At 48.0% G+C, this 20268-nt stretch overlaps 1 protein-coding gene across 15 annotated transcripts in view; it reads left to right on the forward strand.

The window, feature by feature from the left end:
- Positions 1-9393: 9393 nt before the first annotated feature.
- The window catches only part of TRERF1 (transcriptional regulating factor 1), a 212922-nt gene continuing 202047 nt past the window's right edge, over positions 9394-20268 (forward strand). For 5 of the 15 annotated variants that reach the window (XM_059701662.1, XM_059701677.1, XM_059701672.1 and 2 more), the window contains exons 1-2: positions 10707-10875; positions 11295-11380. The gene's annotated coding sequence lies outside the window, so the exon portion shown is untranslated. Of the gene's footprint in view, positions 10447-10494; positions 10669-10706; positions 10876-10954; positions 11031-11294; positions 11381-20268 lie in introns of those variants that run through there. The other 10 variants (XM_059701669.1, XM_059701670.1, XM_059701674.1 and 7 more) reach the window with 6 other exon arrangements.

Genomic DNA, 20268 nt, shown 5'->3' on the forward strand with positions numbered 1-20268 from the left:
TAAATATTATTCAATACAGCTAGACAAGCATGTTTTAAATGATTAGAGCCATGGGCTGAATTGAAAAAACTAGGTTAGGGTGCTTTCTGATGTGAAATTCTTACCATTCAGAGGCCTACTGTATTGTTTTTGTTAATTGACTTAATTTCATTTTCTATTTCAGGCTGGATCTATTGATAAAGTACTCTGGGGATATTTTTGTTTTTTAAAAAAGTACATGTATAAGGGTTCCCAGTAATCTGTATTTTCTTTTTGCCTGTATTACTTTTATAAACTAATAACTTAAATAAATTATAAGAACTCAAGTCAATTGCTAACTAGGAGTATCTTTCCACATGAAAACTTTTTGAAACTTTGTTTTTTATTTTGTAGGCAAGAATGGGCTAAGTTACTCCAGGTCTGAAACAAGTGATTGTAAATGAGTGCTTCTAAAAGGATTCCAAAGAGTGAGTTCCCTTAAGGAGATTAAATGTAAACAATATGTTAGTTCCTCAAAAAGTTAAACATAGAATTATCTTATGACCCAGTAATTCCACTCCTATGTGTATACCCCAAAGAACTGAAAATTTGTACTCAAATAAATACATGCACACTCATGTTCATAGCTCCATTATTCACAATTGCCAAAAGGTGGGAACAACCGAAATGTCTATCAACTGATGAACTGATAAAGAAAATGTTGTATATCTGTACAATGGAATATTATCCAGCTATAACAAGGAATGAAGTACTGACACATGCTACAGCATGGACGAACCTCAAAAACATTATGCTGCTGGCCTCAGTGTGGCTCAGTTGGTTGAACCTTGTCCCATACACCAGGAGGTCGCTGGCTCAATTCCCAGTCAGGGCACATGTTTGGGGTTGTGGGCTCAATCCCTAGTAGGGAGCATGCAGGAGGCAGCCAATCCATGTTTCTCCCTCATTAATGTTTCTCTCTCTCTCTCTCTCTCCCTTTCTCTTCCTTCCTCTCTCTGAAATCAATAAAAACATATTAACATACACACACACACACACACACACACACACACACGCACACGCGTGCGCACACACACACAGAGACATTATGCTAAGTGAAAAAAAAGCCAAACAGAAAAGGTCACTTATGTGATTCCATTTATATGAAATATCCAGAATAGGTAATAAATCTAAAGTCAGAACACAGATTAGTGGTTGCCAGGGGCTAGAGGGAGGGGAGAATGGGGAGTGACTGCTTAATGGGTATGAGGTTTCCCTTGGAGGTGATAAAATGTTTTGGAACTAAATGAGGTGATGGCTATACAACATTGCAAATATATTAAATGTCACTGAATTGTACACTTGAAAATAATTAATTTTGTGTTCTGTGACTTTTACTGATGAAGTGTATATCCCTGAAATTTTATTTGCATTTGTAGCAAAATGTTTGGTTTTCAAGGAGATTATAAAGGATTCATTTAGTTTAGCCCATATCTGAGTGGAATGAAAATTAATCAGTGACATGTACTTTCTGAAAGTCATCTGAAAACAGTAGTCTTCCCTTATTCCAAGACCCCCAGTGGATGTCTGAGACTGCAGATAGAACCGAAGCTTATACATACTGTGTTTTTTTTTCTATACATACCTATGATAACATTTAATTTATAAATTAGGTACAGTAAGAGATTCACAGTAACTAATAATAAAATAGAACAAGAATAACAATATACTGCAATAAAATTATGTGAATGAGACATTATTAAGTAAAATAAGAATTACTTCAACACGAGCGCTTTGATACTGCGACAGTCAACCTGATAACCCAGATGGTTCCTAAGTGACTAAGGGGTGGATGGCATCTACGCCTGCATACTTTGGACAAAGGGATGACTCATACCCTCTGTGAGATGGAGCAGGATGGCACCAGATTTCATCACACTGCTCTGAACAGCGCACAATTTAAAATTTATGAAACGTTCATTTCTGGAACTTTTCATTTAGTATTTTTGGACCTTAATTGATCACAAGCAATTTGAAATTGCCGAAAGCGAAATCGCTGGTAAAGGGGGGCTGCTATAATCTAAAATGTTCTGTGGAATTGAGAAGTTGGAATGGTTACAAGTCATCATAGTACACTCCCTCTGACAGAGCTTTCTAATGCTCCTACAAATATTTAATTATACCCAAAGGTACCTCAAATATTTAATTATACCAGAATCCTACGTTGGAATATATCCTATTCAGCTGCCATGGCCCTTGCAATTCTGTCACAGGTACTTTTTGTTGTGATGTTGGCCTAAGAGTGAGAGGAAAAGTAAAGGTGAAGGGAAATGGGGGGTTGTCTACAAAATTTTTTTAAAATGTATTTTTATTGATTTCAGAGAAGAAGGGAGAGGAAGAGAGAGAGAGAGAAACACCAATGATGAGAGAGAATCATTGACCGGTTGCCTTCTCCACGATCCCCCTTTGGTCCCCTGGCCGAGGCTCTATCCACTGAGCCAAACTGACTAGGGCTGTCTAAAACTTTGAAATCTGAGGCTCTCTCTTCGCTAACGATGGCTCTTTCAAATACCCAAGTCTCTCTTCATGGAAATTCTTTGATCTTCTTGTTTTTCCTTTGAAAGTGTATAAGCACCTGTTCATGATGCATACCAAATGATCATCCTTTAATCAGCGAGACGTCCTTTACTGAAATTCGTTGTTTGCGATATTTCCATTTTATTTATTCTTAACTCTGATCCTGAAAATTTCAAGTCAAAGTCCTGAGCTGGGGATTCTCTGCCCTTTCCAGCCTCACTCTGACCTTTGCCGCTGTTCCCGTCAGCGGGCTCCCAGGCCCTCTGGCTTCCTACTTGGTTCAGTCAGTGGGAGGCACATGTAGATGAGAGAGAAGCTGGGGTATTTACCACCGGCCTCCCTCTCTACAGGCTGCGGGTGGACTGTGGCTGTGCTCTTCCACAGAAGGCCACCACGTCTGTTGTGCGGCCTTCTCCTAGCCTTAGCCGTAGCCACCGCTTCAGCAACAGCTCCCTCTCCATTCCAGTTATTTCTCTTCCTTGCCCTTTCTGACTGAGCGGTGGTAAAGGCTCCACACTGACTTTAGTCCTTGGGGGCTAGCCCATCCTCCTGTGGCATATAACACTGAACACAGGACTGACGACATCATTTGAGGGGCCCAGCAAAAAATGAGAATGCAGGAACCTTTGTTCAAAAACGACTAAGAATTTGGAGATGGCAACCACAAGGCATTAAACTAAGTGCGGGACGTTTCTAAGTGTGGGATCCTATGTGACGGGACCCCATGTGGGAATCCTGTGTGGGATCCAGTCTGTACGTCCACGAAGCCCCCTGCCTGCACACCATAGTAAATAGTACTCGCCTTAAACACTCCTCAGTTGCCTATTAAGTGTGCTACCTGTTTCCTGCCAGAGTTCTTTCTAATACACAGTCTCCTGGGTTCTCTCTCGCACTTAAAAAAAAAAAAATTGTGGCTCCTTTGAGGATTCTAGAAAAGTAGCCATTGTCTACACTTACGTTTAAACACTGAGCAATTGAAAACTTGATAGATTTGCATCCACAGTAGGAAATTCACTTCATCTCTCTCTTCCTCACCCTCAGAGCTAACAAAGCCACTCATTTGAGACCTCGTGGGCCACCATAACCCTTGAGCAGCACCGACCATGTACTAATACCATAGCTAGGCGGGTGCGGGAATTTTTAGCAGTGATTTCATCCAATTAGTTGCTTTTGATTTTTGGTATTGGATACAGGATCTACCACATATTCTAGCTCGTTTGTTTCTTGGAAATATGACTTAAACTGAGAGCCTTCTCATCGCCTGAAACCTATTTTCTCTCTCTCTCTGGCTAGAAACTTGCTTGAGATAGTGATCGCTTAGTATTGCTAAACTAACACCAGTTGGGCCTCCTGTCTTGAGTAAGGCCTGCTCTCTCAACAGACGTGGGGGCTGAGGTGACTACCAGAAAGGATGCTGCCTTACTGGTTTTGAAATGGGAGTCCCATTGTGTTTTGCTTCCATTGCTTGGGTTGTTACCGAGTCAAGGATGGCCAAGAAACTAGAGCTTGAGAAACACCCACAACCACACCGTTTCATGGCTTGAACTTGCCCTAGACTCACTTGCTCTTGACCACCGAGCCTTCAGCAGCTGCATTAGGCACATCGTCACTCATTCCTAAAGCACATGCTTGATGTGTTCCAGCCTCGTGGTCCCAGTCGCCTCCCCGAGCCTTCATTCTGCAGCCCAGGAGAGGGCAGGAAGCACAGGTGGCATTTTCTTTCCCCGTCTAGGTCTCCAGCTTTTCCAGCCTTTAAGCCGCTGTCTTGAAGAGCTACCTTTCACAGAAAGGGAAGTATTGTACAGAAGTGTTCACTTCTTTGAAGGGTTTCCGAATATATTGCCTTATCTTTTCTCTGAAGTGCAAATTTTCTCTTAAAGAGGACAAGCTTTCATTTCCAGTCAGGGTCATGCGTAAAAATAATTCCTCCTGTGTAAATCCAATTACTCCTAGAACAATTCATGAATACATGTTTTACCAGGCCTAAAACATTTCATTTGGTTATGAATTGGCTGCATTTTCTAAACTTTAAAAAATAATTTAAAAAAATTTTATTGATTTTTTAAAAATTTTTTTTTAGAGGGAAGGAGGAAGGGAGAGAGAGAGAAAAACACCAATTTGTTGTTCCACTTATTCATGCATTCATTGGTTAATCAAACCCACAATCTTGGTGTATTGGGATGGTGCTCTAACCAACCGAGCACCCAGCCAGGCCAGGAATCACCTACATTTTCATTTCCATGTGGCTCTGATCTGTCCTTGAGAATCGCAAGTAACAGCGTGGCCTCAGCTATAATCCTTCTCTTGTGAAAGCCAACAACATTTCTTGGACTTCCAGTCTGGCCAGCAGGAGGAGGCCAGAGAAGCCTTAACACCAAAATGACTAACCAGGGAACTCAAAGCTGTCGTTCTGCACTGGGTGAGAGAACCGTGAGCAGAACTGAGGATTTCGCCCCGTGCATCTGATCCCTACTCCACGCCATCTTCAAGTGCCTCTGTGGACTCTCTAATTCATGTACGTGAAGTGTGTACATTTTCGGGGAAAACCTGTTCCTCAATTTTAATTTGCCTGTTCCTGTCACCCAGTCCTCCTGCCATTTACCTTTCAGTACGTTGTCCTTTGTGTGGTTGGATGGGTCCTTACGGTTACCTGTCCACTAGGGCCCCCCCACCCCCCATGCTGGTTCACCTGCCAGACCCAGGTGCTGCCCTGAGTGCCTCACAGGAACAAAATTGCCGTTTTTGCATGCCTACTTATAAGCCAATACTATTTATTTTTTAAAAAGATATTTCTTATTGTTGATAGTATTACAGATATCTCCCATTTTACCCCCCTTTACGCCCCTCCTCCCAGCCCCAACCCCGCCCCCCCCCCAGGTCTTCACTACCCTACTGCCTGTCCATGGGCTATGCATAGACTAGTAAGTATATAAGTTCTTTGGTTTATCTCCTCTTGTCCCCGCAACCCCACATGCCAGTCCTTTATTTCAATAATGTACATTCAAACTTTCATAATTATTAATAACAATTTACAATAATTGAATAAACCTGATAATTAAATTTTTAGTAATTTTTTATATAATTATTTTATTTTTAAATTTTTTCAAATTTATTTGAAACATTTCAAGCATTCAAAAGAAGTATGGAGGACAGAATAAGGAATGGCTTCAATAATGAGCCATACATTGCTAATCTTGTTTTACTTATCTCATGGTTTTTTGGTGGAGGGGGCTGAAGTATTTGAAAATCAATCCCAGACATACTTTCACCCACATTTTTTCATTATGTATCTCTAACAGGCAAGAACTGGAGAAGACCATAACCACAATGCCGTTACCACAGCTAACCAAATTAATAATTTAACATTTTTATCAAGTCTACAGTTTATTTCCTTGGTTGTCTCAGCAATGTCTTTATAGCATTGGCTTACTCAAATCAGAGCCATACAAGATCTAAACGTTGCATTTGGTTTACTGGGCATTTAAAACAACCTTTATTTACATGCACTTGACCTTCACATTAAGCCAATGTAAAATGTATGGTCCCAGTTCACAGGAGGGGGCGTAGAGAGAGGTTAAAAAACCTTCACAAAGTCTCATTGCTGATTAGGGCCAGACTCAGAATTTGAATTAAGATCTGCCCTAGTTCAAAGACTCCATTCCACTCCTTTCCCTTCAGTTCCCAGAATTTTTCCTATGTTGCAGAGAGGCAAGAGGGCTAGTGGTTAAGACAAAGGGTTTGGGCTCAGGTTGGCCTGGATTCCAATTGGAGCAAGTTATGTAATCTAATACTCCACTTCTCTCTGTATCTGTAAAATAAGAATATTGTGGTGATGATGGTTTGGGGCTGGTTAAGTAGAATAATACATGTCTAATAGTTAGCACAGCGCTTGGCACACAGATAGCACTCAATAAACCTTCGTGATGATTAGTGTAGAGGAGAAAGAATCACAAAGTGTTTGCTTTTGTCACTTTTAATACAGCCTGTTTAGGACTGAGGCTGAAGGGTTGGGAAGGGTGGCAGTAGGGTGATGATTCTGCATGTGCTGGAGAAGGAGCCCTGGACATAAAGTATTAAAACAGGCACCACAGGAGCTCTTCAGAGGCCTCGGCTGGAAACCAGTTAAACATGCCTTCTGAAGGCTAACCTGGCTGTCTCCACAGAGGGAGAACCAGTGGGTGGCAGACATGATGGGAGACTTTAATTTAGAATCATGTGAATGCATTAAACCTATTCCCCCAAAATGAATTGCATTAAAAAAAACCTCTTTTGCCCTGACCAGTTTGGCTCAGTGGATAGAGCGTCAGCCTGCGGACTCAAGGGTCCCAGGTTCGATTCTAGTCAAGGGCATGTACCTTGGTTGCGGGCACATCCCCAGTGGGGGGTGTGCAGGAGGCAGCTGGTCGATGTTTCTCATCGATGATTCTAACTCTATCCCTCTCCCTTCCTCTCTGTAAAAAATCAATAAAATATATTTAAAAAAACAAACAAAAAAACCTCTTTTACCATAGGGGTAAGTTCTGCAAAGGGATCTAACAATAATAATAATAATAATCCCCTTACTCTTTTTTTTTTTTTTTTTTTTTTTGCAGTTCTCGGAGGACTTTGGTCATACAAGGCAGGACTTGCACCGAGACTGGGAATACTAGTATTTCAGCTGGATTAGAATTTCAAAGATCCACGGTAATGTTTTCATTTCAGCTGTTTTCCTTCTGACACTCACTCTACGAGTCCACAACCAGCACTCACAGATTTGGGATTATTCAGCCCTGGATTGTCTTCTAGCACAGGCATTGTTAAAGGTTGAATCTATTGGCTAAATAAGGCTTTTGTATGTATTGTCTGTGCATTTCCCAGGTCATTTTTGATGCTTACATCGGTTAAGACTCTGGGGACCTAATTTTCTAGAGTCTTTGGAAGGGGGCACATAACCCCATTCACAAATAATCAAGAACTTGCCTGGATACTGTTCTAAGGCCTTTACATATATTAACTCAAACCTCATAACACTACACTGTCGGTGCCATTATACCGCTCTTACTTTCAAAGAAACAGAACCAAGTACGATTAGGTAATTTGTTCAAAATGAGCCTGCACAGCTAACCATTCAGCCACACTACCTCTCTGTTGGCAGTGGGCCAATCATGGAGGGGTTCTTTGAAGACGATACAAGCATCCTCGGCTGTGTAGCAGCAGTGCCCTGAGTCCCATGGCCCCAATCCACCTCTGCAGGTTTTGGTTCAGGAGCAGGAAAGACCAGGGTGTGAGTTTCCGCCTTGACCTCAGGCAATGTACTTACTCGCTGTCAGCGTCAGGTTCTTTCTCTGTGCCAGGGAGGAGCTTAGATTAAAAGACCTCTCCTCGCTTTACGCGTGTGTGGGTGTGTGCAGGGGGTGGGAGGTGGCGGGGCTGAGGTTTCTGGGCGGTGCGCTGCTTTTTCCAGGTCTTGAGGGAACGGTGTTTTGAGGTTCCGTCCTGGCCCACTCCCTCCCTGGAGGTCAGGCCCCAGGCAGCGGCGGCGCTCCGGCTGGGCTGTTCCTCCTCCGCGGGGAAAACGGCCGCCACCGCCCGGAGGTCTAGGGGGGCTTTTCCTCCGAGGGAGTTAGGGATGACTGTATCTTCGGGACGGCTTCTTGGAGGCAGGGGCAGTCGAGCCGAGCCCAGAAGGTCCAGCAGGAGTCAGTAAAAAGAGGTGGAAGGGGAAGGGTGAGCGTCCCCCACCCCACCCCCAGCCGCAGAACAAAGAAGCGCGGCCGGCTTACAGTAAAGGAGGAGGAGCTGTGAGCGTGGAGAGGTCGGTAGAGGCGAAATCACACCGGAGCTGCAGGGCTTGGCTTTATTCTAAGAGCAACTGGGAGGGGTTTGGAGGAATGAAGGCAAGAGTTTGAGAAAGACTCCGGGAGGCGCTCGGGCAGAGGGGGTCGGGGGGCGGGGTGGGGGGCAGGAGGCTATCACAGGAGCTGCCCGGTTGGAAGATGACCGACGATGGAGGAAAGGGGGAGCGGGCACCTGGCATCTGAGCCGTTCTCAGTCTCCGCGACACTGTGCGCCATCCCTGGACTTTCTCGGCTTAGGTGGCAGGGCCCAGAGGGGGCTGGGCCCCGGCCCAATTCTCAATGAGAAGAGCCCAGAACCCTCTCCCCTTCGGAGGGCTCTCTGGTCCAGGCGCCCCGGAACTGGGAGAATGTATCACTGCCGAAGACGGAGAACCGTTACCCCTCGAAATACACAAGAACCTCCACCGTTTTTGGCAGCAGCGTCCTCCGCCCATGACCTCATGCTTTAAGCTCCTATATAGCCTTCCCCCGCCCAGTCCACACCCAGCGCCGAGTGGGGGGAGGGTGGGGGAGAGTGGCCAAGATCTGGGTAGCGGGAGCACCTTATTTATCCAGTGTGACTTCTGGGGAATGGGGTGCAATGATCTCCCCTAACTGCAAAAATGCCTGGTCTAACTTTCCCTCGAGCAAAAAAGACTCGCTGTCGTTTGCTCTCGATGGCTAGATGCCTCGAGGCGGTCTGTTGAGCCGAACCATCTTTGGTTCACGTTTCCTCGGACGAGAAAGCACACCTGGAAATGCTGGGTCCCAGGCCGGACCGACAGGCGGCCGCGCTGTCGCGGGACCCGGGGCCGCCCTGTTCTCGCCCTCCTGGCGCCGCCGAGGTTTGAACCCCCGGCTCGCCTTTCAGCCCGCGCCCTGCCCCCTGCTCGCAGCTGCTCTCGGTTTGGGTGCAGCGGTTTCCCCCGCAGAGGAGGAGGAGCAGGCAGCGCGAGGAGCGGCTCCGGCTCGGGTTTCTGCACCAATGCCGAGCGGCCCCGGGCGGCCCCCGGCGGCCGTCCCTCCTCCCCGGCACCACGTTCCACAGTCATGGCGCGCGAGGAGGGGCGAGCGCGCTCCGCGGCAGCACCCGCACCCCCTCCCCTCAGCTGCCCAGCCCGGCCCCTCTCCTAGGCAACCTCCCTCCCCGGCCTGCTGCGCAGCGGAGATGGAGACCCCTCCCCAGAGAGCTGCGTTTCCAGCGCCGCCTGCAGCACCCGCTCCCCGCCCCCATCGGGGCGGAGGAATGGAGCCGCGCGCTTCGCGAATCTCCAGCCCCTTCCCCGGAGCGCCGGCCTCTCTCCCAGCCCCACCGAAGCCGGGGTGCAGTGCGGGGGGGAGGGGGGAGTAGGTGCAGACCGGCTCCCCGCAGCCCACCTCGACCATGGCATCTTTGCAACCCCTTTAACAAAATAAACCCCGAACCCAAAGCCCAGTCGTTCGACTGCAAAGCGCGTTACAATAACCGGGACGGCTACGCAGGAAGCAATCCTGCCCCGGTCCGGGTCTAAGGCGGCAGCTTCCCGGCCGCGCCGCCTTCTCCTGGGCCTCGATTTTCCGGCCTCGCCGGGGAGTCCGCCACATCTCGATTTGCAGACAGGTCCCGCGCGGGGCCCCAACGCGGTCCTCGCCCCCCGCCCCATCCTGGTCCAGACTCTCTCCAGCCTACAAAAGGTGCCACCTCATGCACATGCAGAGCAAACAAATAAGGTCGGCAGCGCGATGCCGGGAACGCTGCGAACAATGCGTGGGGCGGCCCGCGACCGCCGAAGCGAGGCGCCCCGGGGGACACGGGGCGCAGGCGGGGGCCGCGGCGTAGGACCCGCCGGCCGGGCGCTGGACACCTTACTTCCTGCTTCCCCGCCCGCGGCCAGACCCAGCTCTGCGGAGGGATATCTCTCCCCTCTTCTGTCCCCCTCTCTCCCTTCCCCCGCCCTCCCCCCTTTTTTGCTTCTGCTCCCCCCCCCCACACCCCGCCTTTCTCCTTTTGCAAGAAAATAATTTGACAGTCGATTTGCTGACAGGGGAGGAATTTGCATCCTGGATTAAAAAAAAAAAAAAAAGACCGAGAGGAGCTTGGGAACGGTTGCTAGGGGTGGGTAAAGGGTGAAAAAAGGGGGGCGCCGGGGAGCAGATAAGGAGGGTTAAGGGAGGGGCGAGGATGGGGAGCAATGCAAAAGGTAAGGCCAGGTTACCGCGGCTCGGCCCCGAGTGGGCTGCGGCCGGGGGAGGGGCGAGAGATACATATGTATTTCTGTCTTCTTAGCACACCCCCTTCCCTAAGCGATGGCTGAGAGGCGGTGCATGCAGACGGGGAGTAAGTTTCCTGAAGGGGAGGGTGGATGCACGCGCGCGGCCCCGCGCTGCAAATTTCCACCGGGGAGGGAGAGTGGCTGGATGCGGAGAGTTTGGAGTTGCTTGCGGCGGAGGGCAGGAAGGGGAGCAGGGCCGGGAAGGGGGTTGGCGGGCGCTATCTCTGGGAGTAAGTTTCCAGGATCAGGAGAGCCTGCACGCTTGCTCGCTAGTAAGTTTTTGGCCGGGGAGGGCGAGTGGGGAGGAGGAGAGGGAGGGGTGCATGTATATAGAAGGGGGGAGGGGGGAGCAGATTTCCTGCGGGGAGGCTGAATGCATATGGAGAGTAGATTTCCTGAAGGGAGGGTGGAGGCATAGACGGACCGAGTAAGTTTCTTGCTCGGGTGGTGGCGGAGGTGGTGGGTTGGTGCTTTGGTAACGCTGAGCTTCCTACCGGGATTGGGGAGCACGCTGTTGGGTGGGGGTGGGGGATGTAGGGCCGGGTTCCCTGCTGGGGAGAGGGGCTTGCATCTGGGGAGTATGTTTCCTGGCGGAGCGATATTTGTTTACTGGCTGAGGGCAGTACTGTAAGTGAGTAGCGCTTCGAGGAGGCGGCTCTGACATAAATTAATATTGAAATTACTCCATCAGCTCTGCTTCTCCCCCATCTCACCCCCCCAAGCGGAGACTGGTCTTCTTGTCGGATTGCCCATGCACTTGTTGCAGAAACAGCCAAGGTAGGCAAGAAGCTTATTAAGTTTCATTTTTTTAAAAAAAATTAGTTGGGGGGGGATGCTCAGTGAGAAGATGGGGGAGGGGAAGGAAAAGTCTCCCCCCCACTTCTTTACTTTCAGTATGTTAACCGGGCCTCCTCTCTGCTTCCCTTCTTCCCTCTTCCCTCTCGGTGCTGCACGGCATCCCAGCAAAGGGGGAGGGGTGCGAGGGGCGCTAAAATGGGCAGATCGGGCTTAAAGGGTGGTGGTGGGGCTTGCACTTGAAGGGTGTGATGCTATAAAGCCTTCATTCTTCCAGCCAAGAAACCGCAGGACCCTAGGGATGTGCCTTTGGGGGCTTTGGACATGATGCATATATGTATATACATGCGCCTGTGGGCTCTTTGGGGGCCCGAGTACCCACCAGAAGTTAAAAGTGGCCACCCGGACGAGGGAAATGTGTGGGGGGTAAACCTGCCCCTCCAGTCTTAACTTCAGTTTGGGAGTTGTTGCTGGTGATCTAAATAAATAGGTATTAGAAAACCACCCATTCACTGGCGGAGGCCGAGAGCACCTGGCCCGTGGCCTCGGTCAGCCCTGGGCTGGGGCATGTGCGCCTGCCATCCCTACGCGAAAAGAAAATGACATTCCGGTTCCTCCGTGGGGCTTGGGCTGGCCTGCGAGAGCCAGCTTTGTGGAAACTTCCCAGACCCGGCGGCTCTGGCAAGTGAAAGTACGTGTTGAAGCCGGTTGCTAACAGCGTGGCCTGCGCTGTCTTGGGAAGTGCATGGGAGTGATGCTGAGGAATGAGGGATCCAGGGATGGCTGAGGAGTTCTTTAAAAAAATGCCTCCCGGGCCGGGTGGGTGCGCTTTTTGGCAGGCCTTGGAGCAGAGCGTTAAGAAAGGAGTTTTCGGTCGTCCCAGTTGGTACCAACCTTCGGCATCATTAACCGTTTCAAGAAAGCAGTCTGGCGACCGACGACGGGGTTTGGTGCCCACCGGGAGGATAACCAGCAGAAGTACTCAGCGGTTTACCAGTTAACCAGCAGTCTCTGCTCCTCCCTGCCTGTTTTCCTGGTGCTCAGCCTGCTGGTTTCTGCAGATGGGTGGTTGTAGGTCTTGGCCGTCAGGTACCTGGATTATGCTGGGAGTTTTAACTTTGCCAGGATAATTTTAGCACCAGAGGTTCAAACCCAGGCATGCTTAGTAGGGTCAGGGAGTAAACGCTAGGCAGACTGGTTAACTAAAGTTGGTTAAGCTTTCTGCAGTTCTGTAGCCGGGCTCAATGCTAGCAGGGGAAATAATGGGTTTAAAAATATTTCTCTGCGTGTTATGGATGGACAGTGCTTTCTTTCCTTCCTGTTATCAGATTTCCAGATTGAGAATTGGTTATTTGGCAGCTTGAGAGCTGAGTTAGTTGGGAAATAAATATTGCCATTTATCAAATGTTCCTAACTAGGCATTCTTTAAACAAATTAGCTATTAATTTTCCCCTGCTGAAAGTCTGCATCTGGTGGTGTCTATTGCCGGGAAGGTAAACACAATCTTTATGTGTGTTTATCCCGGGATAGTGGAATTATTGACATGGCTACCCTCGAAGCCAAGAGCAGTCATTCAGGTTTTTTTTTTTTTATTCTTATAGTTATGAGATTTATTTTATTGTCTTGCTTTGGCCATTAATCAAGTCACAGTAGCTTTTTTTTTCTCTTCTGCTGGGAATGTTCTTGTGGTAATAAAGGTTTGAAGGCCCATGAATCATAATTCATTCTTTTAAAAATATTGTGGTGATTGTCAGGATTTGATTTATAGGAATTGATACAGGGAGTGACACAGCTCTTTGGGCCCCGCCCTTTTAGGCATGTCCGTTTTTGCCAAAGATTTGTTGAGAAGCCAGCTTGACATCTGAAAAAAAGAGCGCTTCCGTCTGCTTTATGGGCATTGAGAAGATTAATTTTACAGGTTCCATAGTAAACACGAGTCTTTTCACAGCTTGGTAAGCAGGCTTCCACATAGCAGGCATGTGTTAATATCACATAGCATTTATGTGAGCTTGCTGTGAGAACAGTTGTTCTAGGAACTGTGTGGAAAGTACTCCGTTTGGCTTCCTTTAACCCGCTTGGGCCTGTGGTTTTTGTTGAGGTAGGAGCATTAATGATAAGGGAGGGGACTGCCGCTTATATAATAAAGTGTGTGATCACAAAAGCCAAGCTTATGTATCATATTCTTTTTCCTATCCTTTGATGGTTGGGTTGGTCGTAATAATCAAAAGCATTGTTTTCTTGGGAAAAGTATAAGGATTCTCCATAAAGTTGATTAATCAGAAAGTATTGACGTTGTTTTGCATTCAGTGGTTGCCTCGAGTTTTACAGTATTTGAAAAGTGACCAAGAACTTTTAAGGTGGTTTGCTCACAGCAGGGGGGAAATGTCCAGTGTCTAGCATCTCTGGACTTCAGATTTTTTTTTTTTTTTTTTAATTAGGAGCGCACAGTTTGATCCATGAGTTACATCTGTGTCTGAAATTCTGTCCTTCGGTCTTGTGGAGAGAGCTCTCCAGAAAAGTCTCTGGAGGTCTTGACAGTGTCTTCCTGGGCCAACGGCCAAATTGCTTCATGGACTTGTGCTGAGTTGATTAACTTCCGTTTTTGTCTTCTCATGGAGAGAGTGGAGTTGTACCTTGGCATCCCAAAAAAGCCTCTTGAGTGGCCTGGTTATCTTGACCATCAACGCAAGGAAAAACTTAGGAAAGCCTGCCACCGACCGTCTTGGGGGGAAAAAAGGGCATGGTTGATACGCAATTATATGTGTTAATAGAGAGTGGCACCAAAAATAATTTCAGAACATCTTGGAAGTTTCCCCTGCAACCAGCTGGCTCACCTGTCCAATTATGCTTGGTCAAATCTAAGGTTAATTGAGCAGACCAGAAAGCCTAGTTGTGGCTTTACCCACTGTCTGGGGAAAATTCACACGTGGGTAATTGGAATTTGGTGGTATATTTGCCATAGGGTTCATGGTAATGATATTGTATTAATGTCGCTTCTGGGATATCTCATATTTCACTGTGGGCATTTTTTGGGGGGAAAGCTCTTGATGTTTTTATTGACTTTGAACATTCACATGTATAGTAAGGATCCAGACAAGTGACTCAGACCCCAGGCAGTACAAATTTGTGCTGATTGTTCTGCTCTAAAAGCAGTCGAATTCAGCTCATTTTATTTCTGCCCTCATAAAACTGATTTAGGGAGGAGAGAGGGTTAGGATCAGCTAGGATCTTGTGGATTAGTAATATTTCTGAATTTGCATGTTTAAGGGGAACCAATAAAATAAAGAGGATATTACACAGTTGCTTTCTTTTGTGGGGAGAGGGAGACAAGAGCAGCTGGATCTGTTCTTGGCATGCTTTTCAGCGAGGCTACTATGGCATTTTAAGGAATAATACAGGCTTGAGAACATGAGTTTGATTCCATGGCTCTCTTAATCTGTTTTTATTTTTTCTGGGTTAAATAAAATACACAACAAAAAGACCCTGTGGTATTTGATAAGGATTTTCAAGTTCTCTGGGTAGCTGCTTGTAGGGCCTACTGGTTAATTAGGGTTTACTGAGGAAATGGATGATTTTTGCTTTTTCCTCATGGAAGACAAGCTGAGAATGGGTGGGGTATGCTGAGCTATTGGGCTTTTGGTTTAGCAATATTAAAACGTTTTTGTTTTGTTTTGTTTTGTTTTTTGATAGAGAGGAAGGGGGGAAAAGAACCCGTGTGCCTAAGTGGCAGCGATAAGTCTAGGCTCATAGATGGTAACAGTTATTTTCATGCCATGGCTGACTGGTTTATTCATTTGTACATTCGGCAGTTACTTACTGAGCACCCATTCTGTGCTAGGCCCTAAGTTTAGACGCTGGGAATATGTTGATAATTCAGAACAACATAATCATCTCCCTCTACCCATCCCCCACCCCTCTCCCTAGTTTACAGTCCAGAGGGGAGGTTGACATGTAAAGGAATAGATATTGCAAAATGTGATAAATGCTCTGATGAAATCCCAGGGAGCGGTGACCTGGACTTACTCAGCTAGAGCAGCCTAGGAGAGCCTCTCTGGGGGTTAGGGTGGGAGAAGCAGAGGGCACCAGACAGCCTGGGTGGCAGGCCTTTGGCTTTGGCCATTGAAGAGAGGCGCGGGTGGATAACGGGAGGGAGAGAGGGCACAAGAGGTGATTGACCAGGCAGGGCTCTGGGGGCCTTGAAAGGTTTGGGTTTCATCCGAAGTGCAGTGGGAAGCCATTACAGTGAGAAGGGACACCCCTACCCAGTGCACTGGTGGAGAGGGGCAGGTGTGGAATTGGGGAGCACAGTACTGTGGCAGTTGGAGCAGGTCAGGGGGGAGGTGACAGAAGGTGAATGGAGGGGAGCAGGTGGGTGCCAGACGCACATTGAAGGTAGAATGGGCAGGGCTTGGGGATGGATTTGGTGGGGGGTGGGGAGGAGGAATCTAGGATAACAGGTTTCTGACTTGAGCAGTTGGGTAGATGGGTGGTGCTATTTGCTGAGATGGGGAAGAGGGAGAGGGAGGGGAGCAGAATCACGCTCCCTGGAATCTGAGATGCCTGTTGGACTCAATGAGATGTTAAGCAAGCGGTCTGATACGAGCATCCAGTGTCAGAGGACTGGCCAGGCAAGAGATGAAAATGTGGGAATCGTCAGCCAGGGGGTGGTATTTTAATCCAGGAGACGGGCGGACATGTCCTAAGGAGCCTGGAGGGAGAAGGCGATGCATACGAGTGTGCCATGAGATAAGGCCGGGAAAGTCACCAATGGATTTGGCAAAATGGAAACCATTGGCAACTTTGGGAACAGTCTCAGTGGAGCGATGGATTGGGCAGAAGCCAGGTTGGAGGGGTTGGCCGGGGAGTGGGAGGCGAGGAACTGGTAGTGGCATGTGTAGACAACTTTTGGGCACAGCTGGACCCAGAAGGGGGCCAGAGGAATGGAGTGGGAGTTGGAAGGACATGGGGTAGAGGGACGGGGTTTTTGAGGCCCTGGTGCTATATTTGCGTGCTGATGCGAAACAGTGGAGAGGAGATGGTTGGTCAAGAGCCATGGGGTGGGTCCCCTGAGCAAAACCCTCGAGGCCTGTGGCGGGAGATGGGCTTTTCTTGGAGGAGGGACACTTCCTCCGTGTGGCCAGAGTGCAGGTGCAGGTGCGGGAAGGTGAGGGAGCTGCGCTGGGGCCCTGAGGTGCTCTTCCTCTCCGGGCTGAGGCCGCACCCTCCCTGGGAAGGGCTTTGGGCTCAGGACTTGAGTCCTCCCGGAGCCTGCAAGGGTTAAGACTGCATCAGAAAATTGTGCTGCATTTTTTTTTTTTTTTGAGCATTTGACTGCATTACTGAGCAGCACAGAGGAAAGAGCAGACTCTTTCGCTTGGAAAAGAGTCTTCAGTTAAAGTAATTTGGGCCTCACCTTAGATTTATTTGAAAACTAGGATTGGAAAGAGACCTCCATGATGTTCAGCCCTGTTCTAAAGTTGGTGGGCCCTGTGTCATATGTTTTGAACAAGAAGCTCCAGAAAAAAAGGGCAGAGATCTGCCTCTCCTTCAGGCTGCCTTTCACAAAAAAATATGCCATGGACTGCCCGCCCCTGTGCCAAGCATGGGGTCTGCATGGGAGGTGGGGGGGGGGGGGGAGAGTCAGAAAACCCAGGGTGCGGTCCAGCTCCATCTTTGCTCTGGACAAGGGGGCCTCTGAGCCTGTCTCCACATCTGCAGAAGGAGGGTGATGAGGGTGATACCATCTGTCGCCTCCCTTCTCAGACTTGTGAGGATGGGATCAGATAATGTACGGAAAGTGCTATGTAAACTGTAGCAGGCGGCAGCGAGGTGAATTGAACTTCAGCCAGATCTTCTTCTCAGATATAAAAACCCGACAACCAATGAAACCCGTCCCCGAACTTCCCAAAGCGTCTACTAAAAGCTGTTCACCATGTTCACTCCCATTTATGTTTCCCGCTCGAAGCTACTTTCTATTTGGGGTTTTCAAGGCCTCTGTGATCCCTTTGGCGAAACTGATCTCACTGTTGGAAGGCAGACATCAGAATGCGGACGGGGAAAGGTCAGTCAGTAGAGGTTCAAACTCTGATTCCATATTTAGAACCTGAGACCTGTCCACCCAAAGGGCCAGACTTACTTGGTTTGTGAACTGGGTGCAGGGGAACCTTGAACCTACCCAAGAAACCTGACTGCGGTCCCCCGCTGTGAGCGATCTTCGTGTTGGCTCAGTGTTTGTTTTTTGCAAATGAAAACTGTTGTGTATACTGACTCTACCTACAAAACAGTCCTTTAACCTTTAGTCTTACTGTGTATGCTGGGAAGTCATTTCCGGTTTTAAAAAATAGCCCATGCCCTAGCCAGTTTGGCTCAGTGGATAGAGCGTCAAAGGGTCCCAGGTTTGATTCTGGTCAAGGGCATGTACCTCCGTTGCAGGCTCCCCCCCGGCCTGGGCCCTGGTCGGGGCACGTGCAGGAGGCAACCAATTGATGTGTTTCTCTCACATCGATGTTTCTCTCTCTCTCTTCCACTCCCTCTAAAAATAAAATCAATGGAAAAATATATTCGGGGGAGGATTAACAACAATAACAGAAATAAAAAATAGCCCATACTTTCCCCTAATCAGACCCTGGCATCTGGTCAGTAGGGTGAGGCTCTCCTTCTTTCTTTCTACATTAATTTTTATCATGAAAAATCTTCAAACGTATACAAAAGCAGACAGTAGTACAATGAACTCCCTCGTGCCCCTCACCTGGATTCGGCGGGGAGTCAGCTTTTGCACACCTGTGGGTAACAGGACCTTCTGGATTTATTTGTGTAGTAAATACAAGTTGTCATTTTTGAGAGATCAGTGGAACCGATATCAGTCTGGTTTCATAGAGAGGGGAAAACAAACAGCAAAAAATCAGAGAGGGAGGAAATGGACGCCGCCATTGAAATAACTAGTGTTCACCTAGGTCCAAAGCCTCTTTGACTTGCCCTATTTTATCGGTGCCTTGTGACAACCATAGGAGGTAGATATTATTCCCATTTTACAGCCGAGGAAAGTGAGGCTCAAGAAGTAGAATTGAAAAAAATATAAATAAGCGATTAACCTGGAGTCATATGACCTGCCAGCTTTCAAAGCCCGGGTTTAATGCCCAGAATTTAAATGGTCTCCAAATTTCATTGCACTCTCAAATAGATATTGCTATGCAGTATTAAGTAAGAATGGGATAGAATATATGTAAGAGATTATGGAAACCAAAACGTGCATCTGGGAATTTCAGGCTTATAAGTCTAGTGGCCTTAGTTGGAAATAGATGATTTCAGCGTGTTTGGGGCATTACATTTTTAAAAACTTGAATTGTCTGGTTCGTTCTGGAGCACACAGCTTTAAGCCTGCCTCATAATTAAAGCCAAAACTTGACTTTAACAAATCGCATGGCTATTCTCCATCAGCCTCCTACGCTCAGCCCAGTCCCTTCTGTGGGGCCCCTCAGTGGAGGAACCAGGATAGTCCGTGGTCGTTTTTAGATAGTGTGGCCTTCGGTCTCCAGGCCCTGGCTTTGGACATACTGGGCCTCGGGCAGTGTGCTGCCTTGGGAAGCTTCCTGAGGGTCTCGGGGGTCTTTGTCATAACAAAGGCTGCTCCGAGGGCTTCTCTTCATCTTTGGGAGGTTGCCTCCAACCTAACTTCTTTGCACAATTTTTTAAAAGGAAAAGAAAAAGAAAAAAAAGATGGATTTGATGCCCAGGGAGTTTTAACAGGCGTGTCCTTTGAGTTCCCTCTGTTGTCATCACAGTGGGAGATACTGAGCTCCCTTAGAATTCAGCCAAAGGATGCCAGTAATTGAGGCTGATTATTAAGCATTGGGACTTGTTCACTCTTCTTTTCTTTCTTTTTTTAAAAATATATTTTTATTGATTTCAGAGAGGAAGAGAGAGGGGAGAGAGAGATAGAAACATCAATGATGAAAGAGAATCATTGATCGGCTGCCTTTCTGCACGCCCCCTACTGGGGATCGAGCTGGCAACCCTGGGCCTGTGCCCTTGACCAGAATCGAACCCGGGACCCTTCGGTCCACAGGCTGACACTCTATCCACTGAGCCAGACCAGCTAGGGCTTCTTTTTTAGTTGGGTGAACACATATGAGCCAAGGGGTTTTCCTGGGGAGCCACAGGAGGTAGGACATTTAGGGGTGTCTTTCCTTTTGAAGTGTCTGGGCTTCTTCAGAAACCAGCCTGAAAGTCAAACAACTTCACTGTGCGGACACTCATTCCTGAAGCCCTTCTTGAGGGCCCTGTGTGCCTGCTTGTGGGTTAGGGCTTGTGGGTGGGCTGGAGGGGGAGTTCTTGGGCTCTGCAGCCTTGGGTGCTGTTGGCATACTTATCACTGGGCGTGTCTTCCACCCCTTCTAGACTGCCCTGGGGAGGGCAGAACTGGGTCATTCATTCTTCTTACGCCCCCAGCACCCAGCACCGAGCCTGGCACTAGTTACTGCAGTATAAACACTCACTCTATTTAAGAATCAGCTTCTTGTTGTTGTTGTTGTTGTTGTTTTGCCTTCGCTTTTTCTCTCCACTGGTTGTTGTTGGAGGAGACACCCAGGCCTCTCTGCCACCAGGGTCGGTTCTTGCAGCCGCTGCAGGAGATCAGACTAGAGAGAAATGTTTCCTCCCTCTTGCTTTCGTGGCCTCACAGCCTTCAGCTGGGGTGGTTTAACTGAGCTCTGAAATGCAAATGCGGCCCCATCCCCCATCCCTTTTAATAAGTGACATTTTGTTAAATCAGTTATTCAAGGCCTTATCTATATTTCTGTCTGTGCTGGCTTAGTCAAAATAGGAAAGAGAGTGAATATTAGATTGCTCCCCGCCCCTCCCCCCCTCCCTCC

The sequence above is a fragment of the Myotis daubentonii genome, chromosome 6 (assembly GCF_963259705.1).
Source record: "Myotis daubentonii chromosome 6, mMyoDau2.1, whole genome shotgun sequence".
Lineage (NCBI taxonomy): Eukaryota > Metazoa > Chordata > Mammalia > Chiroptera > Vespertilionidae > Myotis > Myotis daubentonii.